The 21,365-nt window shown below is 34.7% G+C and overlaps 1 pseudogene; it reads right to left on the reverse strand.

Moving 5' to 3' along the window:
* The window catches only part of LOC132116278 (arf-GAP with GTPase, ANK repeat and PH domain-containing protein 3-like), a 98,955-nt pseudogene that overhangs the window by 41,572 nt on the left and 36,018 nt on the right, over positions 1-21,365 (reverse strand).

Genomic DNA, 21,365 nt, shown 5'->3' on the forward strand with positions numbered 1-21,365 from the left:
CCACTCTCCGCCTGACACATCCATCTCTCCCGGCGGCAGCGGCTGTGCTGACGGCCCTCCCTGGCTTCAATCAGCGGATTCACCAGCCCGGCTGTGTCGCATGGGGTCCTATCCTCCTGTTCCCGAAAAACAGGCGCCCTGCTTGATAGAGACGACGGATCATATTTAAATCTCGACATTCCAGGCTCAAGGTCAGGTTCGGATGGATACCTATAGAATGATTTTTTTCTTGCCTGTTTCTTCCTTAAGATCCAACACTGTTGGCGCTCGGCTCATTTTCAAATTGGTTAGCCTATTCTTACAAAAATGTTTAAAAAACAGCACATTACTAAGATTAAATTTTGTAATGTGCTGTTTATGCGCTTCAGTAGTTCCCAGGGCTTTAAAGACACAGTAGATATATAACTTCGTCTATGCATCAGAACGATGTCTTAACGTTATCCGCATCACGAAATCCATTTAAAAGTTTTACCCACATGCACGTCAACAAAAAACTTGAAAAGCACACAGAAAACATTGATATTTTATTTACTAGGCTCTAATGCATTTCACAGTGGGACTAAACTTTTCTCTGTTGTTTTTCGCTTTATGCAATTTTGCCTTTTTCTCCGACACGTTTCCTTTGCTCCCCTCCCTCCGCAGCGCTGATTTGGAGCATGCTAATTTAGCAAGTACTCCACAGCGTGAGCTTGAAGCTCTATCGCTCTCTCCCTGCAAGAGACGCCCTTCCCCTATGGGGACCGCAAGATTAATATTCTCGCACCCAACAAGATAATTACTGATACTAATTAGACATGATTATGTGAATTTGATACACTTATTACTCTCGCTAATGGTTAGGATGCATTAGGCTAACAAGAGTCTGTTCTTCGCAGTTTACTTTGGCGCCTGGCAAAAAAGCGCCTTGACACAATCAGTAGTAATTCGTGAGTAATTGAAAGAAGAGAGGGTTACTCTTATATTTGTCTGTTCAGAGACATGTAATCACACCAGTATTGTTGAAGACAAGATTTTATTAATTCTGTCACAATATTACCCCTGACTAGATCCCTCAACAATGAATCAAATAAGACGCCGCAATTACTCGGATCAATGCTGTACGATATTGGCATCCAGCAGAAGTAGTAATTAATGTTTTGGAGCAAATTGCTTATGAACTATGTGTTCATAAACTCATTGGAGTATCAATGATGTTCCTTTAATGCCCATAAAAACCTGCAGCAATGTACTTAAATGTGTTATAACCCACTAACTGTTGATGAAATAAAACAGAAATTGTTAATGTTTTAAATATGATAATAATTAATTAAGTGCATTTACTATACTGACTATATTTTTTACATAATATATAATATATATAAAGAAATAATATACATTCAGCAATGTGCTTAAACATGATATAACTGATGATTCACGAACACTATCTATATATAACAAATTCATATCATATATAACAAAAATGCTTAACAAATTAGCATAAAATTTACGTTTTTAAATATATGTTATCTGCTTAAATTATAATATAATATTTTACACACACACACACACACACACACACACACACACACACACACACACATATATATATATTTATAACTAGTTGCAATATAACAATACATATAATAATATAACTCATGCAAACAGACTGATACAGAGTCATCTGAAGTCTATTGGCCATTTAGTCAGAAAATCTTAGACATGTTTGAAGAAAATTAATTCCGGAAAATGTCTCAAAATCGACTAAACGAAACGACAGGACAATATTTCCTTCTTCCAAAACAACTCCTTAAGCACATAATGTCACACTCTTGTTATTTATGATTTTATTTTGTTCTCTGTGTCTTGGCTGGTACGGAAAAAAAGAGACAAAATAAGCCCCTAACCATGCCTCATCTCCATCAAGAATTCAACAATCATTACTAATTGTCAAATTTGATGCTAATGATTGATGAATTAAACATGTCTCCATCAATTAGTCCCCAGAGAACAATTCTGCATAAAAAAGGGGATAATGCAATTATGATGTGGAGAAAATCAGAGGAGAGCGTCGGGCAAAGACTGTACACGAGATCTCCTGCCACTTCACACACAGTCACACAGAGCTAGAGGTGACCATGAGGGGCAAATTCTCACAAACACACAGTCAAAAGTGTCAAAAGTCCCTGGGACGTTTTCAAAAACATGTTTATTTGAGCCGTTCTGACAGAAGGGGAAGTAGAAGAGCATTGAAAACCTGTTTGGAAATAATCATAAGGCCATAAGTGATTTGTAGACTTGTAACCACATAGCAACAACCTGGCAACCACAAACAACACTTAAGCATCACGGTAGTGACTATCAGAGGTGGAAAGAGTACAAAAATATTCCACTCAAGTAAAAGTACCATTACATTAATGAAATTTTACTTAAGTACAAGTAAAAGTACCAGTCTAAAAATCTACTCAAGTAAAAGTAAAAAGTAGCTCATTTAAAATTTACTTAGAGTAAAAATTACTTAGTTACATTTTAACAGTGGGAGGGAGTCAAAAATGGGACAGGCCAAGGTTGTCAAACTCAGTTCCTGGAGGGCCACAGTCCTGCACAGTTTAGATATAACTCTAATTAAACACACCGGATCCAGCTAATCTAATCATTTAGGTTTATTTGAAAACTACATGATATGTGTGCTGGAGCAGGGTTAGAACTAAACTCTGCAGGGCTACGGCCCTCCAGGAACTGAGTTTGACATCCCTGGTATAGGTCTATTAATCTCAAACTAGTTGTTTTTAATTAAAGGAATCAGTTATTTAGAATAATAAAACATTTGGGCTGTTAACAGGCAAATCAGTATCAACAAACTCATCTTTTAATGCAGAGGAAATGCAGTAGATTCATTGGAAGTGGCATTTAGATGTATTACACTGTTTAGTGCAGGACAAGAATGCATTTAACCTGCAGTTACAAATGCATGAATAATGTTTTGATATACAAGACATAAAATGTTGAATACTCATTTGAAATGATAAGAAATTAATTATTTAAAAAAATCAAAAGATACTTTAAATGTGAAATTAAAATGGCCAGTATGTGTCAGCAAGTCACTGTTAATAAGTGAGTCATTGCGATTAAACCGAATCATTTAAACGGTTGTGTTTGGAATTATTTTCTGTTGTAGAAATAGAGCTAAAAAAGCCAATATGGTGTCTAAAACGCAAGTCTCTTAATTAACTTGTTTACTGAACTGTTATATATATATATGTATATATTCATGATGATTTTTGGAGGAAAAGATGGCATTCTTTGTGTGATTTTGATTTAGTATACGTCTAAGTTGTACGTTTTTATGTGCATGAAAACGTAAGTAAATGTACGTGTGGTAGAACCACATTTAACGTAAAAATAGACACGTATTCTCATGAGATCACGTTGCAATGCAGCATGTGAATTTTCTGCCCCTATATCTTCAATTTTGTGATCATTCTAAATGCATTTTCGGAGACTGAATCACACAGTGAAAGAACGCACTATAAATGCATGCGCACATCATTAAAACAAAAATAGCACACTCCTCACCACTATCTTTTTGGCTAATTTGTGCAAAACCTCTTGCTAAAATGTCAAAGCTTCATTTTAACCACCAATGCAACGATGCAATTATTAAGCTTACCTCTACATTCTTGCGAAGGGTTGATGTCTTGTCGAGATTTTATAAGCTGCTAGTTTGGTCTTCCTAGGCAAGTACAGCTTACACTGCATAATAGAGCATACATATGGCCAGGGGTTCACTTCATTTCCTTCGAGTTCAACTTCAGAATATGACGGGATTTCGTTTTCAGCGGTGTCTGCACCACTAACGCCTGTTTTGTCCATCTGCATCTTTCTTGTGATTTTAGCGCCAGTTTGCCCTACTGCCCATTATTTACTGCCGTAGTTTCCAGGGAGCGATTTATTTTTTTTATTTTTATTTTTTTTACTCAGTAATTAATGTGTTTTAAAATGTAGCGAAGTACAATACTTCAAACAAAATATACTTAAGTAAAAGTAAAATTACAGATTTAAAAAATTACTTTAAAAAGTATTAGTACACAAAAAAGCTACTCAATTACAGTAACGCGAGTAAATGTAATTCGTTACTTTCCACCTCTGGTGACTATAGCACATACATTCAAATAAACATTTATTGTACTGTTAATCTTTAATATATTATTAATCATATTATAAATACAAACTATATAATTAACATATTTTTGGAATTTACAATTTACAATATATACTTTAATATGCATTATATCTCATCATATATTTTAATTATATGTATGAAATCACATAAATATAATATTTATGTAATTTATGTATTTAAAATATAATCAATAATATTACTATAAATATTATGTCGTAATAAATATATAAAGTCTATAACTGTGTCCGAAATGACGCACTATACAATAGCTCCATACACTTTTGCACTATGCACTCAAGCATGTAGTGTATGAATTTTATAAGGTTATTTTGTAATTAATAATCTGAATCTGATAGCCCCTCCCCCTTTGCGATGTAATAACGCTGCGACAGTTGAATGCATGAAGTGTACGACATTCCACACTTCTTTTTTCGGTTATTTAAGTAAATCATCTGGCTATTTAAAGTGTTCTTTTTCTTTTGAGAATTTTCAGTCTCGCACTATTTATACTACTAAAGTCATAGAATAGTGCACAAGTACTATCTCTGTCTGTCTGTCTGTCTGTCTGTCTGTCTGTCTGTCTGTCTGTCTGTCTATCTATCTATCTATCTATCTATCTATCTATCTTCCTACCTACCTGTCTGTCTGTCTGTCTGTCTATCCTTGTCTATCTATCTATCTATCTATCTATCTATCTATCTATCTATCTATCTATCTATCTATCTATCTATCTATCTATCTCTGTCTGTCTGTCTATCTATCTATCTATCTATCTATTTATCTATCTTCCTACCTACCTGTCTGTCTGTCTGTCTGTCTGTCTGTCTATCCTTGTCTATCTATCTATCTATCTATCTATCTATCTATCTATCTATCTATCTATCTATCTATCTATCTCTGTCTGTCTGTCTGTCTGTCTGTCTGTCTGTCTGTCTATCTATCTATCTATCTATCTATCTATCTATCTATCTATCTATCTATCTATCTATCTATCTATCTATCTATCTATCTATCTATCTGTCTGTCTGTCTGTCTGTCTGTCTCTCTGTCTATCTATCTATCTGTCTGTCTGTCAGTCTGTCTATGTTTGTCTATCTATCTATAGCCCCTTTTCACACTGAGATTCCGGCAAATACACGGGTAAAGTGTTCCGGCAATTGTTCCCGGGTCGCTAGATTTTGCACTTTCATACTGCCAGTGATTCCCCGGAATATGTGCGTGCGTTCACACACAACCCGTAAAGGTCCCATAACGACACGTGACATCAGGGCGTGACGTGTAATGTACGAGTCGAAAACGTTAGGCACAGTTATACTTTCACTGAAGCTAGCGAACGATCTCGGCATTAGCGTGGAAAGTGAGGAATTAACTGATCTCTGCTTCATTACAGTTTGCACATTTTTTTTGTCGCGAACGTTGATCTGCCTTCAAAACAGCCGGTAAAAGAGTTGCGCGATAATGTGCGTCATCACTTCAACACGGCATTAGATCTGGCTTTTGTTCACACAGCGCTCTTCCCGGGAATGAACCCGGTAATGTTACTAGGTCCCCGAATCAATCCCGGGACGTGTTTGCTTTCACACAGAAGGCGACCCGGCAATGTTCCGGCAATTTGCCGGATCCGACGTGCAGTGTGAAAGGGGCTTTAGTCTGTCTTTCTATCTATCTATCTATCTATCTATCTATCTATCTATCTATCTATCTATCTAAATGTAATTTATGTATTTATGATATTAATTATATATTTAATTATATATCATGATATTATGTATTTATAAATTAATTTATCAACTTAATACCATGAAATATCATCATATAAATATATAATACAATTTTGTTTTCTTCAAAGAACATGACAAGTTATTTTTGCAGTTCCTGTTTGGCACTACTAGTGTCAAAGAAATTGTACTCTACACCTTAAAAGATGAATGTTTCACTAAACTTGATAATTATGTGCTTTAACGGTTCTGTTTTGCATGCATGTACAAACGGTCAAATCATTATCGGATGGTATAGAAAAAAACACCCTAATCTCCTTTGCTCTTTTCTTGCCATCCGTACATGCTATTAGGCTAAGTATTAGGGTACTAGTGAAGAGAGGCCTGAGGTTGTGGTGTTAAGTAGAGGCGATGGATTAGCAGGGGGTGGCGATGATTTCGCCTCATCTCTCCTCGTTTCTCTCGCCGAGCGCCGTCAGATGGCCGATGAGCCGTGGAGCGAGCCCTGACCCTCTGAGCCGCCGCTGCCATTATATACAAGTGCAGAGATAATGAAGCATCCATGCTAATGTGGAGGATAGGGCGGGGGAGGGGTCAGGGTGGAGGGGGGTTCGTTAGATCATCTGCTCTTCAGGTCAAGGCGAAACGGCACCGAGACGCCCTTACAAACTGACAGCTGCCTAGATGAACCGCCTCGTGCGGATTACATTGTGTTCGTTTGCGTAAACTGCAATAATCTCAACATTCGAAATATGGCAGGTCTGAAAGAAATGTCGCGACAACCAATAAACCGATATCTCCAGCCACAACTTTGAGAGCATATGACTCGAGCTCATCGGACGCAGAAATGGATTCCATTCGATTTCAAGCGGTGTATTGGATAATAAGCATCTGAAAGTGTTTCAGAAAGACTTGCGATGTACAAAACATCATTTCATTCTCACATATAAAAGAGCATCCGAAATGATTGTGCCATTATTGAAAGACACTGTCATGTCATGAGACTGTCGTTAAAGGAGACTCAATCATAAAAGTGCTGGATGAGGACATTCATACACACAAACACATCAAAATCGTTCATTTAGAGGGATCTGGGATTGACTTCAGGTTTGGAGTCTAAAAATTTGGTTGATGCAAATGGCTAGATAGAAGGGTGGCCATTATAAAACCAATATTTATTTCATAAAAAAGATGTATATTCTCAAAGTACTTACTAAGCTGTAGCAGTCAGGAGTTTTTCAACTGCCAAAGCATTTTAAACTTGCTTAATTTTGTATACAAGTACTTTTTTAAACAGTGTTTTAGTAATAAGTTAATGTTATTTGATTTTACCCCAACCAACTGCACAACGAAAATTACAGTACAATTTATGAAATCCACAAAAAAAAAGCTTATTTTAAAAAAGTATTTTAAAGCTGATTATTTACACTATTAAATTGTAAAAAGTACATTTAAAATTTTGCCTATGCATGGCATAATGAACAATTATTTAAATTGCCAATTGGACTTTTATCAATCAAGCGATAATTTAAAATATTTGAAGATTTATCAACCTTATTCAAAATTCTTGAATAAATAAATAATAAATAAAATGAAAATAATGTGAAAACAGAAAATATTCACTATCCGTTGACAAAGCTGCCAGTATATTTAAAACCAGTGAGAAAAACCTGTTCTGTTCACCCAAATGAACAGTTACCAACAAATGTGATCTGTTCTAAAAGAACCAAATATCAGCTGATTTATTGGTTTATTAAAAACAGAAAATATGCATTATCTATTAACAAAGATGCAAGATAGCAACCATTGTGATCACCTCTAAAACAACCAAATATCAACTCATTTATTGGATTATCACACCTAAAAATTCAAGAAAAATGTAAAAAATTTATTGAAAACAGACAACATGCACGAAAAACTGCCAGTAGATTTAAAAAACTGATATATGGAGGGAAAACCTCTTCTGCTTAGCCAACTGCACAGTTTTCAGCCAGTATGATCATCTCTAAAATAAACAAATATCAGCCAATTCATTGTTTTATCAAGTCAAAAAAGTATTTGAAAACAGACAAACATGCACTATCCATTGACAAAGCTACAGACAAATTTTAAAACTGACAAAATGCTCGAAAAATTCCTCTATTCAGCCAAATTTTCTGATTGCATTACACATTTATCAGCCATTAGGACCATCTCAAGACTGAATATGTCATATATATCAAGTCTATCACTGCACAAGGTACATCTTAGTTCATAAGGAAAGGTTGCACACCTTCATCTGCATCCTGTGTACTACAAGTAAATGAACACGAGCACCTCGGCGTGAATCTCTCTCGTACTCACACCTCTAGAGCAGATGTCATTGATTAAAGCTGATAGGCAGGCCCATTAGCGCTTTGATATTATATATCTGTCAGCGGTGACACAACCGAACGCACGCTTGCAGAATGATCATATTTAAAACGGTTCCGGTGAATACTTAGCAGAAAGATTAGACCGGGCCTCATCGAGACAGACTCTTTTACTTGCGGACACATGCGTTCATTCATTTGCGCTCCTTCACTTGCGCTACCTTCACTCCCTCACTCTTTCTTTTGCTCACCCCCCCCCCCCCCCATCTCTTCAATCCCACACACCCCCAGAGTTCCTAATGGTCTTTAGATCAGGGGGAAGTGTATGAATTACAGACTACAGAAAAAGACAGGGCTCAGCTAGACCGCCATGAATGAAAAATTACCCCTTTGTTCCCTCGCATCAATTGCATGCCTAATGAAATCAAAATCAGATTGCATAATCAAGTGTACGTCCTCCACTCGGCGGAGGCCCACTGCGAATCGTAACCTTTTCCCTCTCAAGTGGAAATTAACACAATTTTCTTCTAATACGGCTCAGAGTGGAAAAGGGAAACGGGGAAAGCGGGCCGTATCAATCGGGACCCTAGCGTTCCGGCATCAATTTACGCTAAACCGAAGGTCAAATGGCGTATCGGAAAAATAACACCAATAAAAAGCCATCTCTGAACTGCAAATGTGGTATAAAACATGTAAAAACATAACAAACACCTTGTGTATAGACACCTATAAAAATAGTCCAAAACGTCAAAAATGGTTTGGCTTCAATGATTGAAATCAACATGAAATCCCATCCACAACCCATTTTACTTCCTAAATGTGATGCATTTCCAAGCCAAACAGAATAAAAAAAAGAAAAGGAACTTGATTTTATGTCAGGAATTGACTAGATCATGAAACGTTACTGACAAAAATGTATTTATTTTTTGTTCTGTAACTAGTAACTTCAATTTTTTTATTTTAATATTAGATTATTGAACTAGTCAATAACAAATGTAATATTACATCCCTAGATGGATCTGAATTAAGTTGCATACTAGTGAGAATGTCTAACTTGTGAATATGCACTACGTATAATATGTAAAATTAATAAGTTTCTAAAGCATGATAAATTCATAAAACAGCGTAGATAAAGTGAAATTTAAAATGAAATTTAAAGTTTCATACATTAAAAAATAAAAAGTTTTTTTATTTTTAACATTTTTATTACTTACTAAAAATGTATTTTCATTTAAATGTAAAATAATTTTGGAGTAAAATGAATAAAAAAATATTAAATTAAAAAGACAATTCTTTTTAAAATAAATAACAAATTATGAAAAAATTACAAATTAAATTAAAATTTTGATTTATTTAAAGGAAGATTATGAAGACAAATATTTTAAGTTTGATACATTTAAATATTTTTGTGTTTGATTTTTTTTTTTTTTTTTTTTTTTTTTAACAGTTTGTTATTTTTCACATTTTTGTTACCAACCTTAACTGTATTTATAACTGTATCTACTAAATTTACAAATTGTTTTTGAATAAAATGAATAATAATATTGATTCAACTTATATTCAATAATATTGACATCAAAATAATAAAATACGTTTAAAAAAAAATATATATATATATATATATATATTACACCAGTAATTAATTTGGTTTACATATAGAAAGATTCTGAAGACAAATATTTGGAATACTGTGCACAATAAAAACAAAAATATGCTTTGAGAAAAAAATATCAAATATATAAGTATTAAACCTATTTTTCGTGTTGATTTTCTGTGATGCATCACATCCAAATGTGCAACTAGGCTTTTAACCTCGATACAAATGTAACCAGTCTTAACTAATGCTCTTATTCGTGTGTATCTCCTGCCTGAGGCCACATTTGAGCTCTTTACCCACCAATCCCTATTTTCTGTAGCTTAAATAAAACCGGTCCAGATGTTGCTACTATTTCAGGGTCCGCATGCCCCAAGATTCTCCTCCTTTCAACCTTATTTTACCCTCTCCACTGCAGTCGACTGAAGGTTAATTAGTTGCCAACCTGAAAGCAATATCAACTTTTGAGGTTCTCCGAGCAACCAAATGCATGCAGTCCAGCAACACTGACATGCTCCTTATGTCTCTGTGACTAATAAACCCTCATTCCTATCCAACACAAGACTGGACACCAGCCAGAAAACTGCAATTCCCAGAAGCCCTTGCTGACCTGTCTTTAATGGTGCAAAAGCAATTAGCCCCAGCTAAGTGAAGCTGAGGCCCTGGCCGGTTATGTTTCCTCAGTGGTCATGCCAGCTTGCAGAGCCCCTGGAGAAAGTTGCTCCTGTTTTTTTATTAATTACACTTGATCCCAGCTTTCTAAATCCAATTATACCTTCCCAAACTCCCTCTCAGTACAGAGAACCGAGTAAATCGGATTCTTGCAAGCCAAAAATGAAAATCAGCAGTGCAAACAACCTCACATACGTTTTCTGAACAGATATCAATGACAGTTTATTCAAATAGTTGCTGATCTTTTAAAAAATATTTATAAGAACTATGACGATTTTTAATATGGAATCAATTTAACGTGAATTTGAAATTGGGTAACACTTTACTTAAAGCCTTTATGTATAATGCATAATAAAGGGTTATTATAGGCTATAATGCATTATAATTATTCAGAATGTGTCTTGTAATACATTATATTTTATTGTAAATAATTATAACTGAATTTAAAATAAATATAGTCTAACAATGAACTGATAAGTGTTATAATTATTCATTGTGGTTACAATTATTTATGCATTATAAAATGCATTACAAGGCATAATTAATGCATTAAAACTATTTTTATAATGCATTATACATAAAGGCTTTAAGTAAAGGGTTATCTGAAATTTTAGTTTAAATAAAAACAAACTCATTTATTTAATAATTATAATGTTATAAAGTTTTTTTGACTTGAAAACACATTTTGAAACAAATGCATTTTAAATGCAATACAACTATACTTTTAAATACTAATTTGGCTACTGTAAACAATTTATTATTACACATTAAAAATTGTCTTAGCAATTTTCCATGAGAATTTTTATGAAGAATGCATGTAAATATTAGAGAAAAAAATAAATAAATAAATTTTTTTTAAATATATTTTAGATGTTGTATTATTTCGTATATCAATTTTTTTTTGTATTTATGTTTTTTCTAGTATTTAAATATAGTCAAAAATAATTCTAGTATGTAATCATATTCTAGTACTTAGCTTTTTTTGTGATCAATTCATTGTCGTAGTGTCATTACTTAAATTTTTTTCCATGAACATAACATAATAACTTGCTTCACCTCCGAAACGAATTCGCATTTCAGCTGACATCACCAATTCCTCCAGCTGTCTCATATAGAAACACTTCTGTTGCATTCTTTTGTATTCTTGCAAATGTCAAATTAAAAAAAACTAAATTGGTTTTGAACACCATTTCATGTCAAATTTAATGCTGTTACAATCTGTAACCAGAATATATTCAAACAATAAATCAATTCATACATTTTAAGGCATAACACCACTGACGGGGTTCATACTCACTTGTGGCCCCGATGCCGAGTTGTAAAGTGCTGCGGTCTTTGGTCAGTCCGTTGGTTTTGGGGCTGGATGTAGGGGCGACCGTCGCCACTGCTCTGGGCGGCCTCTTCCCAGGCACCTTCACCGTCGTCCGCAGCAGATCGATTTCTTTACCGTGGACATTCTGCATGTAGTCCTGAAAAATTAAATACAACAGTATGTAGTTTTAGATCTAGGCTGGGAAAAATGTAAAATGTAAACACAAGTTTGACACACTTTGAACAAGCATGAAATTAAACATTTCAAGTTCTGATTCAATTCAACATAATGAGTAAAAACAAGACTATTTTAGTACACCAATTCAGCTAAATTTTTGGACAAATCCACGTTGAAAACAACTGGTGTAAAAACTATTTTACTCAGAAACTGTTAGTCAATTTCACAAAGAAATTGCAAGTAAAATTATTTTTTGTAAAAAGTACTCAGATAATTAAAATACATTTTTTACAGTGTACCTGAACCAACAATTGTCATTAATTTGGTGCAGTATTGTCTAGTAATTAAGGTTTTGGGTATTCAGGTATTCTCTAGTATTTAAGTCTATTCTACAACACAAGTATTCTAGATTTCTAGATTTTAAGTATATTCTAATATTTTTAGCATAGAATTTATATATATTTTTTACCTTTAACAAGACATTTTTCTATATTTTGCAAATGAATCTACAAAATATTACAAATATTTTTTCGAAGATTAATCGATTAATTTAATGACTCGAAAATTCCATTTTTACTATTTTCTAAAAATACTTTCTACCTCAACATTGTCAATATGTTACTTAAAGAAAAACGCCACCGTTTTTCCATATTCCACTATGTTCTTCCCTCAGCTTAGACGAGTTGATACGTACCTCTCCCGTCTCAGTGCATGCACTCTAACGCTGTAGCGCACTGCGCCACTATGCTAGCATTTAGCTTAGCACCATTCATCCCAAACGGGTGATTTTAGAAGCTACCAAACTTCCATGTTTTCCCTACTTAAAGACGGTAACATGAGTAGTTACATGATGATGACACAAAATAAAACGTTTGCAATTTTCTAAGCAGATAAAAAATTATAACTAATGTATGGCGGAGAATCACTTCGCAGCACTTTGATCTCAGCACAGTAATATCATCACTCCTGAAAACTCCTCACGTTGGTTGTATTGATAGAGGTTAGAGGGAGGGGGAGATTTCAGAAGTGATGATATTACTGTGCTGAGGTTGAAGTGCTGCGAAGTGCTCTTCTGCCATACATTATAGTCATAATTTTTAGCTGTTTAGGATATCACCACTGTTTATTTTGTGTCACCATACTTACTCGAGTAACCGTCTTTAAATAGGGAAAACATGGAATTGTTTGGTAGCTTCTAGATTCATCCCTGATTGAGTGCACGCACTGAGACGGAAGAGGCATGTATCAACTTTCCTCAACAAGTTGAGGGAAGAACATAGTGGAATATGGAAAAACGGTAGCATTTTCATTTAATGTGCTACATTTTTCAATTGTAATTAATTGTGAAATCTACAAGCAATTTGTTTCTAAATTAAAAATTTTTCAACGTATAACTGTCTGCCTCATTTTCATTTGCCTCAAATTAAACATGCCACCAACTTTGACTAAAGTTGATGCGATCAAACAGCGCACAGGTGCAGCACATCTTTAACCTACCAAATAAACTTTTTACAGGTATTGTAAAACAAACACAGCAGCTTTGGACAATCAAAGTAGCACCAGGCCCACGTAATCTAGTACTTCACCTGTTTCTTTCCATGCTGCCGCAGATTAGCAAAATAAAGCACTAATGACCACTAGCAGACTCATTCCCATTTAAATAGGACTATTCCATTTTCATGGGAGTTTGCGAAGCGCAAATGGGTTAAGCCAAGGTGCAAATCACCCTGCTCAGCACAAAAGAGGCGAGCAGAGATTTCGGCCTCACAAGTCTCCCGCCAACTCCTCTTCACTTTTATTGCGCCCCATAAAGCACTAATTTCTTCAAAAGCCTCAGTACTAATTACCCAGTGAGCGCTCTCATTCCATTTTATTGCTGGAATTAACAGCCAGTTTGAGGCGCAGAAAGCTATTAAGATGTGTGATTAAGCCATATTCAATTAGTTTCTACAAACAATTTAATTGATGTAGCAGACAGAATTAACAGAAGGGGATTGTGGGATAGCTCGGCTGGCTGCGGCACAAAATTAAACCGTCTTTCTGTGCATCTCTCTCTCTCCCCCTGTCTTTCTCGTTGAACTAAACGAGTGGTCCACAGGTGTCCAAACCCAAACGTCTCTAACGATTACGACGCCCGTGGCATCGCGTGCCTATTACACACATCGCTGGCATGAGATGCGCATTATATCGCTAATAAACATGCGGTTGATGTAAGAGACATGAGTTTGGCCAAGATATTAATTTCGGTCATAGTCCGTGGAGGCCGCTAAATGTGTCTCGTGAAACCCATCTCATATGGTCAAGGTACGCCGCTTCTCGAGTGGATCTTAATTAGGAAGCCCTTATTAATTACTAACCTGTGTTAAAAGCATCAGAGAAACGCGAGAACAAAGATAGGCGTGACTGCGATGTATGCAAATGAGGGGAGCGGTGGAGAAGGGACGTGTGAGAGAGCCAGGGAAACCGAGAGAGGGGATTTTCAGAGGAATTAAGAACACGCAGGGGTTCTGACAAAGATGAATGTTCCGTGCGGAAAGGACTGAGGATTTCCTGCGGCGAGTGCCGTAAGAAACATGCGCTGCAGTAGCAACCAGAGAGCAGCTGACCGGTCCGGCTCTCATCTGTTTTACTGGAAACCTAGAAAATACCTCCGAAATAGCTCACACTGAATCTGAACTAGAATTCAACTGGAAGTCATTCAAATTAAATTTCATTAAATCATGCTACACAATCTATCCCGGCCCAAACGTTCTGCCACGTCAACGTCATAATAACTGGATGTGAGGTCTGATTTGTGAACAGTTTTTTTGTTATGCAAAAGTGTTCGAACGAATGATAACTTGACAGCAAAGCAAGTCAGATGTTAAAACAACATTAGAGGAACATTCTCTAAACCTAAAGGCAACATTCTGATTACATTAAATAATGAGGTTGTTCTTTTTATAAACATTATTTAAAAAAAATCCAAAACAAAAAAGAGAGAGAAGAAAAAAAAAAATCACGAAAACAAATAAAAATCATATCTTTATTTGTAAACAATCTATGAAGTATATAAAATGAAAAGCCAAAAACATAGGATGATCATTTTAGGAACATTCTCAGAAAATTGAGAATAGCATCCTTATGATCTGGAACAATAAATTATTATTAATAAACTCAGGATCTCATACTAGATTGTTGGAAAAACAAATTATTTTTTAACATGTTTTACTTTATTACAACACCGCTCTCCACAGTCTGGCATGAACGGCTCGAATAGTTCCTGTATCAAAGGAAGGCCCGCCTTCTGAAATACGAAATGTGCTGTGATTGGTTAGCTGGTTAGCAACATGTGTGTTGTGATTGACAGCACTCAGCGCCTGCTTGGGAAATGTTATGCCCCTTTTAGATAGCAGCTGACGCCTGCTGCGAGCTTCAGTGTAAATATTGCGTCAAAATCAAATCAATTTGAGCGCGATTTAAACCCGGATGATTGTTACCACTCTAAGTTCATCTGCCTTGGGGAAGCTAGCGTGTCTCTGGCACTGTGATAACACTCGCTGCCTTCTCTAGTGCAGCTCAAACAGGTCTCGTCCCATTGGTTGGTATCTGTGATATCACAAATCCCATTTGTAGTCCAAACAAGTCATTCGTTGTAGTTTTTAAAAAGTAATTTCTGTTAAATAAAATATCTCCTTTTGAAGTGAACTTTGAGCTTTGTAACTTCGCATATCTCTCTTATGCTCAAACAGCAACATTACAGACTACCTAAAGTTGAAAAAGCATAATAGGACCACTTTAAAAGTTACATTTAGAAAAACTGAAATATATATTTCCTTTGTAAAAAAAAAAAGGTTTTTTTAGTCTACCTGATCCAAAAAATGTCATTAAAACGGCAATTTGGTTCCAGAATGATTTAGTCAACTCCAACTCTAATAATTAAGGTTTTGGATATTTAATTATTTTATAGTGTTTAATTTTATTCTAATATGTAAGTATTTAAGTTCTAGTATTCCATTATTTTCATATACTTTCTAGAATTTTTTTGTTGTTGTTGTGAACTTAAGACATATTTTTAATATTTTGACTGTACACTGTAAAACATTTTTGAAGTTTTAAATGCAAATGTAAATGATTGGATTACATTTTACAAGAAAAATACTGTTTCATTCTTAGTCCTTTAAAAAAAAACAAGTTTCATTCAGTGCATTATTTGCCAATTCTTAATAATTATTAGTGAAATTTACTAGTATTTTCTGAGTGAAAAGATTGGTGATTCACAAATCACTGAATCATTTATTTGAACCAGTTTACCGAATCATCAGGACGAACCAATTCAGCAGAATAAATCAGAGATATATCATAACAGCAGAGGAGACTGCATACTCACATGTAAACTGGGATGGTACGTGAGCAGACCATTGTCACACAAAGTGACGTATTTCTTCTTCCACTCCTTATTAAGTGACTTCCCACTTCTTTTTAATAAAATCCCCTGTTCAAGACAAAAACAATCAGTTATGAGGAGATTTCAAACCAGAAAACATTCCCCACACTCTGAATAATAACCAGCTGGGTTATTTTAATAATTCATTTTCAGGATTGGTATAAAGATGGATCAGATGTCGAGACAAGTTTCCCATGCAGCACTGTGTAGCCTCATGTACTCATTTACACTTAGCCACAGACACTCATTTGCATACATTTAAGGCCTATTTACACACAGTGTAGATTTTCACAGTCAATTCCCACACTGTTAAAACAAAACAATGCATGCCTATAGAACTCATCACACTGAACATTTGCTTTGTTTTATTTTTAGTATGTTCCTCTCATGTACGTTTGTTCATGCTAATTTTTGCAACCAATTTTCTTCAGTGATCTGATCAGTGATCTTGTCATTCTTGGTGTGAACACTGCTTTACATTTATTGATTTAGTAAAAGATTCACCCAAAACGACAAATTAGAAATAATACAACAAAAAGAATAACTGCATAGCATCTAGAAAAACATTACGTTTTGGAAGAAAAAAACTCACACTTTAACACATTTTAAAGTAATTTCCCAAATTCCTATTTTTGCCATATAAGCTGCCGAGAAATATTATTTCCTTGTATAAAATGTGTTATTAAAATTATATAAATAGATATATATTTTTGTCCATGTAACCTCTCCACAAAACTTTTCACTTTTAATTCCTAGTTTTGAAAACACATATAATATAAAAAATATGTGTGAATGTGTCTAAACAGTTGAAATCAAGAGTTTACATACACCTTGCAGAATCTGCAAAATGGTAATAATTTCACCATAATAAGAGGGCTCATACAAAATGCATGCTATTGTTTATTTTCAGGATATAATCAGGGTAAATGTAACTTATTTTGTCTTCTGGGAAACATCTTCTGTAGCTTTTGAAGGGATGTACTAAATTAAAAAAATGTTTGAATTAACATTCAAAATAATTTATAATAATAAATCATTTTCATAATAGAAAATCAATTCAACCATATATGACATTTCTAAAAAAGTCATTTAATTTCTAATAGGTAGGTAAAATAAATTATATAAAACTTTGTGACAATAATATCCCACTCTCTGATAAAATTTCCAGTCCAGAACAACTTTTCCATTGATGAATAAGGTTGAATTGGGCCCCGGCTCTGTGACTGTGCTCATGAAAGTTTGTGAGGGCCTCACATCAGTGCTGTGGGGGGAGAGCAGGGGCTAAATCCAATTTGTGCACGGACTCAGTGTGTTTTCTTTCACCCGTTGCGCCGGCGAACTCTCTCGGACCTCTGTGAGCACAAGGATCAGAGCCTGTGATCCCCAGCTCTTCAAAAGCATCCCGCATCCGTCCCGTCCCCTGCTCAAGGCCTCACCATCAATCCCCCGCTGTTCTTTTAAAAAAACACTCACTGAGCACTGATCCAGGGCAAACTCTACCTGACCAGGACTGGAAGTGCACAGAGCTGGGCGACAGGGAGCAAAGGGGGGGTCTAGGTGGCCTGTTTTGGCTTAATTAGGGGATTAGGGAAGACTCCTGTGCTCTTTACCACTTCCTGTTGGGAGTGAGAGAGTAGGGGGGCTCTGATGTGTTAACCGGCCAGCCCCGACCCCGAAGGGGACTAATCCACGTGAAGAATACACTACTTGCTAAACATCAGGTGCTGACCCGGGGTCAACTGGGTCTCATGGTGTTCACCCGACAATCAAGTCCTAATTCTCTCCTCACTTTGATCTGATCCCTACACAGATATTCTCTCGCCTTAAAACAACTCCATCTACTCAGAGTTAGAGTCTCTGAAAAGGACTTTAAACCTTACTTTTTAACATATGCGATCTGGATAAATGCGTCATTCAAATGCTAAAATAAAATAAAACAAGCAAAGAACAGCTGACATATAATTTTATATTACATTCATGTAAGCTCAAACAGTAAATAAAATAAAATAGCAAAGAAAAAGTGTTAAAAACCAAATTGTACAGTAGTCTGCCAAATAAAAAATATAAAATAGAGTGAAATAAAATATGTAAAAATAAATTTTTATTACATTCATGTAGCTCAAACAGAAAATTAAATTAAAAATGTAAGTCATTATCTTAAAATTATGTATAAATGTTGAATTTCACTTTGCATTATTTTGTTTAATTTTCTGTTTTGAGTAATGTTTTAGGTATTTTTCTTTGCTATTTTATTTTATGCATTTTCTAAATGCATTTATGCATTTGAGAAATTTGACTTTGCTTTTTTCTATTTAATAAAAAGTAAAAAATGTTTTTTAATTTTACACCTTTGTCTGATTACTGTGCTACATGACAGCAATATAAAATTATGCATATATACATAAAATTAAAATAGCAAAGAAAAATACCTAAAACAGTACTCAAAACAGAAAATTTAACAAAATAGTGCAAAGTGAAATGCATAGAATACTGACTTGGTATATTTTATTTTATATGAATTTAAACAGTTAATCTACAAAACAGAATAAAATAAGTGATGCATAAAAAATTGAATACGCAAACACAGCAATTTCTCCAGCTCTGACTGATTAAACAATTCTGTAACATCATTGTAAAGAAAGATGTGGTTGAGTACTTTGGTCATACTCGTATTCTTGCCTGTATTTGATGTACACAATATATCATGGACATTATACTAGAAGTGTCATTTGTGAAGCAGTAGCCATCTGTCAGCTGAACTGGCCTTTCATTATTTGTTCAATAATGCCTGTGTTCCTACAGAAGTGCTATTGGTTTGCCACTCAAATAAATGAAAAGGACAGCCGGGCGTCCTCTTCTGACAACGGCCTCTGTTTGTACATGAACGTCACAGAAGTCACGTCTGTTTCCAACAGTCATGGATGCATACACATGATCGGTGAAATCACACCCCACAGTGATGAAACAGATCAATGCTAAAGCAGAGAAATATGAACGTCTAGCAGCAATAAAAAGACTGTAAAGCAATTTGTAGAGGGGTGGATTTGTGGAACTTGACAAATGACCTCAGTGTACTTTAATAATTCAGATATTATACATTACTTCTGAAATCATTAAAACACATTCAGCCTATTCCTTACAAAAATTACCAGGTTAACATGAAATACCATGATTGGTTTGATTTGTTAATGAAGTCTGTGTTATCATAAATCTATATGTCAAAGATCTAAATAAAGGGTCATATTACTGTCTAATACCATCGGTGTACTGAAGCTTCATCGCAGTACTTTTTTGTAAGACATAATTACAGTAAAGCAATTTTTTTTACATTTCAGTTACATTTTTTTTATTTTAAGATAAAAGATAATAAATGATATGTTTATAGTGAAATTTTTCTTTTACTTAAAATAATTCGAAATCTTGGACGTGTTTGTTGTATTGCCTTAAGATAAGTAAATAAATTGCATTACGGTAAATTTTTAGCGTAAAAAAAGAATAGAAAATTTGATGTAAATAAATAGATAATATATTTATAGTTTCATAAATTTATACTTTAAAATAATTATAAATCATGGTCGTGTATATTGTATTGCCTTGAGATAAATAAATAAACTGCATTACAGTTAAGTTTGAGTATATAAAATAGTAAAAAAGGTAAATAAATTGCATTACAGTAAAGCCAGGATAAAAATAGAAATTTTAAATAAAATATATTTAAATAAATTGCATTACAGTAAATTTTGAGTGCAAAATCATAAAAAAGGATTTAAATTAATTGCATTACAGTAAATTTGGAGCATAAAATAATAGTATAAGATATAAATAGCATAAGAAATTTCAATGAGAAACACCTTTGTGGGAATAATGGGAATTAAAAAATACAATTATATTATATTAAAAGCAATAAGGCGTTATGCTAGTGCACTTAAAGCTAAAGTTAAAAATAAAATAAAAGGATTAAATCTTAAAATATAAAAATAAATAAAATAAAATAAAATGGGAAAGAATGTGACATATATGTCATTAGAATAGTCTTTCGAATGTAATGCAAAATGTAGTTTACATTACATTAGATGCCTTTTAACCAAGCCCTACATTCCATTTAGCCAACGTAAATACACAAAAACCTTATTTAATGCCCACGCACCTGTCTGTCCTCTATCTCCTAAACCTACAGACACACAGAGCTCTGCAGCTCAAACAGACACGTCTATCATCAGGACGGCCTCTGTTCTGTGGTCAGCAGAGGGGGAAAGAAAGAGGAACTTACTGGGATTAAACACAAAAGCCTTGTGTTGACAGTCTCCCTGTGTCACCCCTGAGCTATCACTGCTTTTGTTGTCCTTATTTACCATTTTTACTGATTGGGAGGGGTGTGGGGTGGGGCGGGGGGTCCACAGTGTGTAATTTGCCCAGTGGGAGGTAATTATACTCCCATGGCACTTTGATCTTCTTGACTGTGCATTTGACTGGCCGGGCAATCAGCTCCATTCAAAGGTATCCCAGCATGGCCTGCGTCCCTCCTCTCCTTTACTCTCTCTGTGACTCTCCACTACAGACAAACAGATTACAATGACGGCTCTTAAAGGGATCATCTTTAAAGCTGGAGTGTAATTGATGTACAATGAAGGTAAAGTAAAGGAGGTTGACTGAGAGGATATAGACGTGTGATATGTTAACTGTGAGAGGGACGCGATACCCCCGTCATCTTAATGCTGTGAAATACACCTGACTGCTTATACACTTTTTAGTAAAATAAATAAATAAATATAACATTGAAATTGAGATAAAGTTACTTTTCAGGTCAATTTACTTTTGAGTTGCCTCATGCAAACTGCAGTTCAGTTACTTACTAAACATTTTTTTTTTGTAAACGTTGAGCACACAGCAGAATCGCATTGAATTACAAAATTTATTTAACATCAAACTATTTATGCAAACTGTTTTCTAATCTAT

The sequence above is a fragment of the Carassius carassius genome, chromosome 35 (assembly GCF_963082965.1).
Source record: "Carassius carassius chromosome 35, fCarCar2.1, whole genome shotgun sequence".
NCBI lineage: Eukaryota > Metazoa > Chordata > Actinopteri > Cypriniformes > Cyprinidae > Carassius > Carassius carassius.